Source organism: Mobula birostris, chromosome 9 (genome assembly GCF_030028105.1).
Source record: "Mobula birostris isolate sMobBir1 chromosome 9, sMobBir1.hap1, whole genome shotgun sequence".
NCBI lineage: Eukaryota > Metazoa > Chordata > Chondrichthyes > Myliobatiformes > Myliobatidae > Mobula > Mobula birostris.
In genome coordinates this window covers 73,828,366-73,841,198 of record NC_092378.1, presented here as the reverse complement: position 1 = coordinate 73,841,198, position 12,833 = coordinate 73,828,366, and positions in this window count along the sequence as shown.

The following is a 12,833-nucleotide window of genomic DNA, read 5'->3' as shown; positions in this document are numbered from 1 at the left end:
ACAACCCTTCATTCTGTTTTCTAATCCACACACGTCTACATCCCCCACAACAGGGGGATGGGAACCAGTGCAGAGAGACAGAGGGGTGTAAAGTGAGGGTAGAAGCAAAAAGTACTATGGAGAAAAATAAAAGTGGCAGGCCGACAAATCCAGGGCAAGCATTAAAAAGGGCCACTTTTCAGCATAATTGTATAAGGGATAAGAGAGTTGTAAAAGAGCGCCTGAAGGCTTTGTGTGTCAATGCAAGGAGCATTCGTAATAAGGTGGATGAATTGAAAGTGCAGATTGTTATTAATGATTATGATATAGTTGGGATCACAGAGACATGACTCCAGGGTGACCAGGGATGGGAGCTCAACGTTCAGGGATATTCAATATTCAGGAGGGATAGACATGAAGGAAGGGGAGGTGGGGTGGCGTTGCTGGTTAAAGAAGAGATTAACGCAATAGAAAGGAAGGACACAAGCCGGGAAGATGTGGAATCGATATGGGTAGAGCTGCGTAACACTAAGGGGCAGAAGACGCTGGTGGGAGTTGTGTACAGGCCACCTAACAGTAGTAGTGAGGTCGGAGATGGTATCAAACAGGAAATTAGAAATGTGTGCAATAAAGGAACAGCAGTTATAATGGGTGACTTCAATCTACATGTAGATTGGGTGAACCAAATTGGTAAAGGTGCTGAGGAAGAGGATTTCTTCGAATGTATGCGGGATGGTTTTTTGAACCAACATGTCGAGGAACCAACTAGAGAGCAGGCTATTCTGGACTGGGTTTTGAGCAATGAGGAAGGGTTAATTAGCAATCTTGTCGTGAGAGGCCCCTTGGGTAAGAGTGACCATAATATGGTGGAATTCTTCATTAAGATGGAAAGTGACATAGTTAATTCAGAAACAAAGGTTCTGAACTTAAAGAGGGGTAACTTTGAAGGTATGAGACGTGAATTAGCTAAGAAAGACTGGCAAATGACACTTAAAGGATTGACGGTGGATATGCAATGGCAAGCATTTAAAGGTTGCATGGATGAACTACAACAATTGTTCATCCCAGTTTGGCAAAAGAATAAATCAAGGAAGGTAGTGCACCCGTGGCTGACAAGAGAAATTAGGGATAGTATCAATTCCAAAGAAGAAGCATACAAATTAGCCAGAGAAAGTGGCTCACCTGAGGACTGGGAGAAATTCAGAGTTCAGCAGAGGAGGACAAAGGGCTTAATTAGGAAGGGGAAAAAAAATTATGAGAGAAAACTGGCAGGGAACATAAAAATGGACTGTAAAAGCTTTTATAGGTATGTAAAAAGGAAAATTCTGGTAAAGACAAATGTAGGTCCCCTGCAGACAGAAATAGGTGAATTGATTATGGGGAGCAAGGGCATGGCAGACCAATTGAATAATTACTTTGGTTCTGTCTTCACTAGGGAGGACATAAATAATCTTCCAGAAATAGTAGGGGACAGAGGGTCCAGTGAGATGGAGGAACTGAGCGAAATACATGTTAGTAGGGAAGTGGTGTTAGGTAAATTGAAGGGATTGAAGGCAGATAAATCCCCAGGGCCAGATGGTCTGCATCCCAGGGTGCTTAAGGAAGTAGCCCAAGAAATAGTGGATGCATTAGTGATAATTTTTCAAAACTCGTTAGATTCTGGACTAGTTCCTGAGGATTGGAGGGTGGCTAATGTAACTCCACTTTGTAAAAAAGGAGGGAGAGAGAAACCGGGGAATTATAGACCGGTCAGCCTAACGTCGGTGGTGGGGAAACTGCTGGAGTCAGTTATCAAGGATGTGATAACAGCACATTTGGAAAGCGGTGAAATGATCGGACAAAGTCAGCATGGATTTGTGAAAGGAAAATCATGTCTGACGAATCTCATAGAATTTTTTGAGGATGTAACTAGTAGAGTGGATAGGGGAGAACCAGTGGATGTGGTATATTTGGATTTTCAGAAGGCTTTTGACAAGGTCCCACACAGGAGATTAGTGTGCAAACTTAAAGCACACGGTATTGGGGGTAAGGTATTGGTGTGGGTGGAGAGTTGGTTAGCAGACAGGAAGCAAAGAGTGGGAATAAACGGGACCTTTTCAGAATGGCAGGCGGTGACTAGTGGGGTACCGCAAGGATCAGTGCTGGGACCCCAATTGTTTACAATATATATTAATGACTTGGATGAGGGAATTAAATGCAGCATCTCCAAGTTTGCGGATGACACGAAGCTGGGTGTCAGTGTTAGCTGTGAGGAGGATGCTAAGAGGATGCAGAGTGACTTGGATAGGTTGGGTGAGTGGGCAAATTCATGGCAGATGCAATTTAATGTGGATAAATGTGAGGTTATCTACTTTGGTGGCAAAAATAGGAAAACAGATTATTATCTGAATGGTGGCCAATTAGGAAAAGGGGGGGTGCAACGAGACCTGGGTGTCATTATACACCAGTCATTGAAAGTGGGCATGCAGGTACAGCAGGCGGTGAAAAAGGCGAATGGTATGCTGGCATTTATAGCAAGAGGATTCGAGTACAGGAGCAGGGAGGTACTACTGCAGTTGTACAAGGCCTTGGTGAGACCACACCTGGAGTATTGTGTGCAGTTTTGGTCCCCTAATCTGGGGAAAGACATCCTTGCCATAGAGGGAGTACAGAGAAGGTTCACCAGGTTGATTCCTGGGATGGCAGGACTTTCATATGATGAAAGACTGGATGAACTGGTCTTGTACTCATTGGAATTTAGAAGATTGAGGGGGGATCTGATTGAAACGTATAAGATCCTAAAGGGATTGGACAGGCTAGATGCAGGAAGATTGTTCCCGTTGTTGGGGAAGTCCAGAACGATGTGCCACAGTTTGAGGATAGAGGGGAAGCCTTTTAGGACCGAGATTAGGAAAAACTTCTTCACACAGAGAGTGGTGATTCTGTGGAATTCTCTGCCACAGGAAACAGTTGAGGCCAGTTCATTGGCTATATTTAAGAGGGAGTTAGATATGGCCCTTGTGGCTACGGGGGTCAGGGGGTATGGAGGGAAGGCTGGGGCGGGGTTCTGAGTTGGATGATCAGCCATGATCATAATAAATGGCGGTGCAGGCTCGAAGGGCCGAATGGCCTACTCCTGCACCTATTTTCTACGTTTCTATGTTTCTATTGCAGGGTTTCCCAACCTGGGGTTCAACACTTGCTTAATGGTTTTGGTCCATGGCATAAAACAAACTCCTGTCGATTGTTTGAAAAAACACAGCTAGCAGGGAGTAATGTATCTTAAAGAAAAATAACAAAATAAATCAACATTGTTTCTGACATTCTTGTTATTTCTGTGAGAATGACCTGATAAATCTCTGAGGAAAATTAATCCACTTAGAGTTATCACTTAAAAAAATTAAAAAGCTGCCAGCTTGAGACTTAGAAATAATTCAAGTGTAGTAAGTCTTCACCAAGTTAGTTGTGGGCACTTGTGACATTATTTATTAAAATGGATTAGCCAAGCGAGGTTTAATGAACATAATGAATCTCTGTTGACACCCTGTTCTTTCCTGAAATAAATTAACTGATACTGGTCAGTAAATCGGCCAAGTTCTAATATTCCATAACCTGTGTTGGCACAGTTCCTCAGAGTAAACCTTAGAAATAAATATCCCTTAATCAATATCTCTTGAAGACAGAATGATCCTGTGATATCCGAAAATAGGTTCTATTTCTAACTTTCACCAGGGTAGTCACTCATATGGATTATGGGCAATGCTAGTTACTGACATCAATCAATGATGGTGGCTTTTGCTAAATCAGGCAAGCCAAGTGATGATGCATGAAGTTACCATTCTATCTCAGAAACGAGCAAAGTCTTGGAATGCCTCCTGCTAAACTGACTAGACCAGTGCTAGGAATTCCTACTGTACAGCTCCAGCAAGCCATGTTTGATTGTACCTCTGGTGTGGAGCTTTGCATGTTTCTCCCTGTGACCATGAGATTTGATCTTGGTATTGAGGTGCTGAAGCTTCCTGATACATTCCTTTATGGTCCTATTTACCTGTGGCATCACAGGTGGATAGGGTTGAAAAAGAACTTTTGGCACATTGGCCTTCATAAATTATGACAGTGAGTACAAAAGTTAAGATGTTACATTGAAGTTGTGTAAGTGTTGGGGAGGCTAAATTGGGAGTATTTTGTGCATTTCTACATCCAGGAGAGATAACAATAAGCTTGAAAGAGTGGAGAGAAAATCTACAAGGATGTTATCAAGACTTAAGGACCTGAGTTATTGGGAAGAGTTAGGACTTAATTCCCTGGAACGTAGGAGACTGAGCTGAGATTTTATCGAAGTGTAAAAAATTATGAGGGTATAAATCAGGCGAGTGCATGCAATCTTGATTTTTCTCAGGCTGAGTTAGGCTAGAACTAGAGGTCATAGGTTAAGGGTGGAAGATGAAACATTTAAGGAGAATCTGAGGGGGAACTTCCTCACTTAGTTGGTGGTGAGAGCGTGGACCGACCTGCCATTGGAAGTGGGAGACTTGCGTTCAATTGTAACATTTAAGAAAAGTTTGGATAGATACATAGATGAGAGAGGCATGGAGAGCTATGTTCTCAGTGTAGGGTAGGTAGATGGTATTAGGCAGAAGACCATGTCAGCATGAACTAGATGGGCCAAAAGACTTGTTTCTGTGCTGCAGTGCCCTATGACTCTGTCCTAAAGAAGTGCTGGTAGGTTAATTGGCTACTATACATGGCCCCTTTTGTTGCTGCATGGAATGAGAAACATGGTAAAGAGAGCTGGTAAACTGATGGGTAATAGCTTACAAGAAAATGATGACACAGATGATCTGAGAGCCAGCATACACTCAGCAGACCAAATGGCCTCAGTGTACGACAAAGATGGAACAAATAGGAGTGGTCTGAGAGCCAGTACTGACTCAAAGGACAAAACAGACTACTTCTATGTTATTACAACAAGTAGAACAATGGAACCAAAGATGCCCCTCAACAGGCAGGTCTTTTTGCAGGTCTGAATTGCTCGTACTGAATCATATCTCTGACCTTTTACACTGAGACTCCAGGACAACATGTCATGTGCAGTCAGGCTGCTAAAAGGCTTGACACTACTTGCGACTGTGAACAATAGTCATAAGGACTGTGCATCACAGTCACAATACATGTGAAAACCAGAGAGTGTGTAGATGAGAGGAGCGTAGATGAGAGGAGCAAGAGGCAAGTAGTCACACTGGGGCCTCGGGAGACAGATAAGAGTGTAACAGTCAGGACAGGGAAAGGGAAGAGTCAGATACTAGAGAGTACCCCTGTGGCTGTCCCCCTTGACAATAAGTACTCCTGCCTGAGTACTGTTTGGGAGGATGCAACAGTGGTCGCACCTCTGGCAGAGAGTCTGGCCCTGTGGTTCAGAAAGGAAAAGGATGGCAGCAGTAATAAGGGACTCTGTGGTGAGGGGGGAGGGTCAGACAGGTGATTCTATGGATGCAGGAAAGAAACACGGAGAGTTGTTTGCCTCCAGGTGCCAGGGTCTGGGATGTTTCTGATCGCGTCCATGATATCCTGAAGGGGGAAGGTGAACAGTCAGAAGTCGTGGTACATATTGGTACTAACGACAGAGGTAGAAAAAGGAAGGAGGTCCTGAAAACACACTACAGGGAGTTAAGAAGGTGGTTGAGAAGCAGGACCTCAAAGGTAGTAATCTCGGGATTACTGCCTGTGCCACGCGACAGTGGGTATAGGAATAGGATGAGGTGGAGAATAAATGTGTGGCTGAGGATTTGGAGCAGAGGGCAGGGATTCAGATTTCTGGATCATTGGGATCTCTTTTGGGACAGGCATTACCTGGATAAAAAGGATGGGTTGCGCTTGAATACGAGAGGGACAAATATCCTAGCAAGGAAGTTTGCTAAGGCTATTGGGGAGAGTTTAAACTAGAATTGTTGAGGGGCAGGAACCAAACTGAAGAGATGGAGGAGGGGGTGGTTGGCTCACAAATAAAGAAGCTTGGAGATGGTTGCGAGAGGGAGGATAGGCAGGTGATAGAGAAGGGATACGTTTAGACCAATGGTTTGAGATGCCTCTATTTTAATGCAAGAGGCATCATGAACAAAACTGATGAGCTTAAAGCCTGGATCAGTATTTGGAGCTACATTTTGTAGCCATTACAGAGACTTGTATGGCTCAGGGGCAGGAATGGGTACTTAGAGGGCCAGGCTTTAGATGTTTCAGAAAGGACATGGAGGGAGGCAACAGAGATAGTGGTGTGGCACTGTTGATCAGAGAAATTGCCACAGCAGCAGAAAAGGAGGAAGTCATGGAGGAATTGTCTACGGAGTCTCTATGGGCGAAAGTCAGAAACAGGAAGGGGTCAATAACTCAACTGGATGTTTTTTATAGATCACCCAATTGTAACAGGAATATCGAGAAGCAGATAGGCAGACAGATTCTGGAAAGCTGTAATAATAACAGGGTTGTTGTGCTGGGAGATTTTAATTTCCCAAATATGGATTGGCATGTCCCTAGAGCGAGGGGTTTAGATGGGGTGGAGTTTGTTAGGTGTGTTCAGGAAAGTTTCCTGACACAATATGTAGATAAGCCTACAAGAGGAGAGGCTGTACTTGATCTGGTATTGTGAAATTAACCTGGTCAGGTGTCAGGAATCTCAGTGGGAGAGCAGTTTGGAGATAGTGATTACAATTCTATCTCCTTTACCATAGCATTTGAGAGGGATAGGAACAGACAAGTTAGGAAAGTGTTTAATTGGAGTAAGAGGAAATATGAAGCTATCAGGCAGGAACTTGGAAGCATAAATTGGGAACAGATATTCTCAGGGAAATGTACGGCAGAAATGTAACAAATGCTCGGGGGATATTTGAGTGGCATCCTGCATAGGTCCAATGAGACAGGTGAAGGATGGTAGGGTACAGGAGCTGTGGTGTACAAAGATTGTTGAAAATCAAATCAAGAAGAAAAGAAAAGCTTACGAAAGGTTCAAAAAACTAGGTAATGATAGAGATCTAGAAGATTATAAGGCTAGCAGGAAGGAGCTTAAGAATGAAATTAGGAGAGCCAGAAGTGGTCATGAGAAGGCCTTGGCGAGAGAACCCAAGGCATTCTACAAGTATTTGAAGAGCAAGAGGATAAGAAGTGAGAGAATAGGACCAATTAAGCGTGACAGTGGAAAAGTGTGTATGGAACTGGAGGGGATAGCAGAGGAATTTAATGAGTACTTTGCATCAGTATTCACTATGGAAAAGGATCTTGGCGATTGTAGGTATGACTTGCAGCAGGCTGAAAAGCTTGAGTATGTAGACATTAAGGAAGAGGATGTGCTAGAGCTTTTGGAAAACATCATTGGATAAGTCTCTGAGATCAGATAAGATGTACCCCAGGCTGTTCTGGGAGGCAAGGGAGGAGATTGCTGAGCCTCTGGCAATGATCTTTACATCATCAATGGGGATGGGAGAGGTTCCAGAGGAATGGAGGGTTGCAAATGTTGTTCCCTTATTCAAGAAAGGGAGTAGAGATAGCCCAGGAAATTATAGACCAGTGAGTCTTACTTCAGTGGCTGGTAAGTTGATGGAAAATATCCTGAGAGACAGGATTCATAAACATTTGGAGGAGCATAATATTATTAGGAATAGTCAGCATGGCTTTGTGAAAGGCAGGTCATGCCTTACAAGCCTGATTGAATTTTTTGAGGATGTGACTAAACACATTGATGAAGGTAGAGCAGTAGATGTAGTGTATATGGATTTCAGCAAGGTATTTGAAAAGGTGCCCCATGGAAGGTTTATTGAGAATGTAAGGAGGCATGGGATCCAAGGGGACATTGTTTTGTGGATCTGGAACTGGCTCACCTACTGAAGACAAAGAGAAGTTGTAGATGGGTCATATTCTGCATGGAGGTTGGTGACCAATAGTGTGACTCAGGGATCTGTTCTGGGACCCCTACTCTTTGTGATTTTTGTAAATGACCTGGATGAGGAAGTGGAGGGATGGGTTAGTAAATTTGCTGATGACACAAAGGTTGGGGGTGTTGTGAATAGTGTGGAGGGCTGTCAGAGTTTACTGTGGGATGCCGAGAGGATGCAAAGCTGGACTGAGAAGTCACAGATGGAGTTCAACCGAGATAAATGTGAGGTGGTTCATTTTGGTTGGTCAAATATGATGTCAGAATATAGTATTAATGGTAAGACTCTTGGGAATGTGTAAGATCAGAGGGATCTTGGCATCAGAGTCCATGGGCCACTCAAAGCTGTTGCGCAGGCTGACTCTGTGGTTAAGAAGGCATACGTTGCACTGGCCTTCACCAACCATAAGATTGAGTTTATGAGCTGAGAGGCAGTGTTGCAGCTCTATATGACCCTGGTCAGACAGCACTTGGAGTACTGTGCTCAGTTCTGGTCACCTCACTACAGGAAGGATATGGAAGCTATAGAAAGCATGCAGAGGAGACTTACAATGATGTTGCCTGAATTGGGGAGTAGGCCTTATGAGAATAGTTTGAGTGAAGTCAGCCTTTTCTCCTTGGAGCAGCAGAGGATGAGATATGACCTGATGTAGGTGTATAAGATGATGACAGGCATTGATTGTGTGAGTAGTCAGAGGCTTTTACTCAGGGCTGAACTGGCTAACATGAAAGGGCATGGTTTCAATGTGCTTGGAAGTAGGTACACAGGAGATGTCAGGGTTAAGTTTTATACGCAGAGAGCGATGAGTGCATGGAATGGGCTGCCATCGACGGTGGTGGAGGCAGATACGATAGGGTCTTTTAAGAGACTCCTGGACAGGTACATGGAGCTCAGAAAGATAGAGGGCTATGGGTAACCCTAGGTAATTTCTGAAGTAAGTACATGTCTGGCACAGCATTGTGGGCCGAAGGGCCTGTATTGTGCTGTAGGTTTTCTATGTTTCCATGACAGATTAAGAGAATGGAGAAATCCTCCTTCTCAGATGTTTGTGCAGGAGAACGGGATGAATCAAAGAGTCAACTGCACACTTGAAAGAAGTAAAAAAATTCTTGTCAGAACTCTCAGCTAGCATCACTTTATGTACAGAAATCAATGTAAGTATGTAACAATCACTTGTACATTGTGCTTTATAGGATTGCTTTGATATTTAGATTTATTGAGCTTCTTTTTTCTTATTGTGTTCTTTATAAATATTGTGTTTTTTCATGCTCCATCAGATCTGGAATATCAATCGTTTTGTTCTCCTTTCCACTTACTGTATGTACTAAAGAATGATAATAAACAATCTTGAATCATAAATGTTTGAATTGATCAAATGGCTCAAGAGGTTTCTTGTCTAAACTGGAGTGAACTTCCTGATATCGGGTATCTGAGTGGCAGTTAATTCGCAACATAAATATATTGTATATTGTTATCTTCAGGTATAGACAGGCAGGAACAAATGAGGTCCTTATGGAGCACAAGAAATGCAAGAGAACACTTAAGAAAGAAATCAGGAGGGCTAAAAGAAGACACGAGGTTGCCCTAGCAGACAAGGGCAATCCTCAGGGATTCTACAGATATGTTAAGTACAAAAGGACTGCGAGAGACAAAATTGGTCCACTGGAAGATCAGAGTGGTAATCCACGCATAGAACCTAAAGAGATAGGCAACCTCTTAATTTTTTTTGCATCTGTATTTACTCAGAAGTGAGGCAATGTGGCATCAGCTTCATGGACCCTGTACAGATTACAGATGAGGAGGTGTTTGCTGTCCTGAGGAATATTAGGGTACATAAATCCCCAGGGCCTGACAAGGTGTTCCCTCAGACCTCACATGATGAGAAATAGCTGGGGCCCTAGAAAAGTAATTTGAATCGTCCTTACTAACAGATGAGTTACCAAAGGATGGGAGGAAAGTCAAGGTTGTTATACTGTTCAAGAAAGGATGTAAAAATAAATCAGGAAATTATAGGCCATGGGTCTGACATCAGTTGTGGTAAAGTTATTGGAAGGTATTCTAAGGGAGCAGATATGTAGGTATTGGGATAGACATAGACTAATTAAGGATAGTCAGCATGGCTTCATGCGTGGTAGGTCATGTCTAAACAATCTTAAAGAGTTTTTCAAGGAAATTACCAGGAAAGTTGATGAAGGCAAGGAGTGGATGTTATCAATGTGGGTTTTAGTAAGCTACTTGACAAGGTCCCACATGGGAGGTTGTTCAAGAAGGTTCAGTTGAGGTAGTAAATTGGATTAGATATTGGCTTTGTGGGAGAAGCCAGAGAGTGGTTGTAGATGATTGCCTCTCTGACTGGAGATCTGTGACTATTGGATTGGGATGGGTACTGGGTCCTTTGTTGTTTGTCAACTATATCAACAACGTGGATGATAATCTGGTTAACTGGATCAGCAAATTTGCAGATGACACTGAGTGGGGGTGTAGTGGATAGTGAGGAAGATTATCAGAGCTTGTAGCAAGATCTGGACCAGATGGGAAAATGGGCTGAAATATGGCAGATGCAATTTAATGTAGACAAGTGCGAGGTGTTGCATTTCGAAATGCAGTAGAACATAGGGATCTGGGAATACAGGTTCATAATTTGTTGAAAGTAGCATCACAGGTAGATAGGGTTGTAAAGAACACTTCTGGCACATTGGTCTTCATAAATCGGAGTACTGAGTATAGGTGGTGGGATGTAACGTTGAAGTTATATATATTAGTGAAGCTTAATTTGAAGTATTATGTGTGATTTTTGTCACCGACCTACAGGAAAGATGTAAGTAAGGTTGAAAGAGTACATAGAAAATTTATGAGGATGTTTGCTGAGTCTGGTGGATCTGAGTAATAAGGAAGAATTGAATAGCTCAGGACTTTATTCCTTAGAATGTAAAAGATTGAGAGGAGATCTGAAAGAGGTATGCAAAATTATGTTAGATATAGATAGGGTTAATGCAAGCAGTTCTGGTCACCCAGCTACAGGAAAGATATCAATAATATTGAATAAGATTTACAAGGATCTTGCCAGTACTTGAGGACCTGAATTACAGGGAAAGGTTGAATAGGTTAGGATTTTATTCCATGGAGCATAGGAGAATGAGTGGACATTTGATAGAGGTTTTCAAAATGATGAGGGGTACAGATTGGGTAAATGCAAACAGGTATTTTCCCACTGAGGTTGGGTAAGACTACAACTAGGGTAAAAGGTGAAATGTTTAAGGGGAACATGAGGGGAAACTTCTTCACTCAGAGGGTGGAATGAGCTGGCAGCACAAGTAGTCGATGCACAGTTGATCTCAACATTTAAGGCAAATTTGGATAGGTACATGGCTAACTATGTTCCAGGTGCAAATTAATAGTCTGACCTGGACTAAGTGGGCTGAAGGGCCTGTTTCTGTACTGTAGTGTTCTATGACATGATGCTTCGAGTTGGATAATCACAGATGCCCTCCCAATTTCCTGCTGTATATTAGAACGCCAATGGAAAATCCCACAGAAACGTGTGATTGACACATATACCCCTTCTCTGAGGATTTGGCTAATCGTGTGCAAAAGATAGGAAGAAACTTTGAGGAAAATAGTTCTCCACCTCACCAATGCCCATCTCAATGCTCAAAGAAAAACTACTATTTACCCTGATGATTCATTTGTTTGAAGTTATTTCAGTTTTGTTAAGACTTCTAAGTCATTTATGTCAAAGACTTAATTTTGCCTTGGTGCTATTTTCTTGGGGCCCGTGTTACCTGCATCTTTTTCAATGAATATTTTGAGAGCCAATCATTCATTTCCTCTGAGACAAAGAAACTCATTCATCTCACATCCGACAAGAAAATTCTCATTTATCTCCATTCCATCCACTAATTATCCCAATTACAAATAAATAATAGCTTGTTCAATAAAACTGCATCTACTGGGAATGAAAATACTTTGCAAACTACATAATTAGAACAAAATGTATACATTTCCTCCAGTTTTATCATAAGAAGCTAGTGCTTACAATAATTAAGACATTCACCAGCCAGGACATGCTCTGTCACAACAGTCACAGCTCTGCAACAATGACACATTGACAAGGACTGCACACCATTGTGGACTTCAAGAGGAAATGTAGCAGTACAGCCAACATCACTCCTGGATGAGCTGAAGGTTTTTTATGCTTGATTCGAGTTTGATAAGACTGAACCCGCTGACGAGACCTGCACCTTGGTTATCTCTGAGGCTGAGGTACGTAGAACATTCCAACATGTCAACAACTGCGAGGCAGTGGGGTCATCTGGAATCCCAAGGTGGGTAAACAGCTGACTGGTGTGTTTATGGACATTCTTAATCTCTCCTTCTCCCAGTGTGTAGTGCCCTCCTGTTTCAAATTGTCCATCATTTTCCCTGTACCTAAGAAAACAAAGGTAGCATGCCTGAGCTATTGGCGCCCTGTCACACTCACCTCAGTTATAAAAAAATGCTTTGAGAAGCTGGTTGAAGACTACATCTGCATCATGCTACCATCCACACTGGACCCACTACAATTCACCTACTGACAGAACCAGTCCACTGATGATGCCATAGCCACAGCACTACACACCATCCTCACTCACCTGGAGAAGAGAGAATGCTGCTCCTGAACTACAGTTCAGCATTCTAAACCATAATTCCCTCCAGACCTGACAGGAAGCTCAGAGACCTTGGCCTGCACCTCGTCTTCTGCAGCTGGATTCTTGACTTCCTATTGGATCACAGAAGGTGGTAAGGATGGGCTCCTTCACCTCTACCCCTCAACCCAGGTGCCCCGCAGGGTTGTGTCCTGAGTCCCATTCTCTACTCCTTTTACATCCACGACTGTGCTGCCTCACACAGCTCCAAACTGCTGATCAAATTTGCAGATAAAACAACTTCGATCGTCCTTATTTCTAGTGGCAG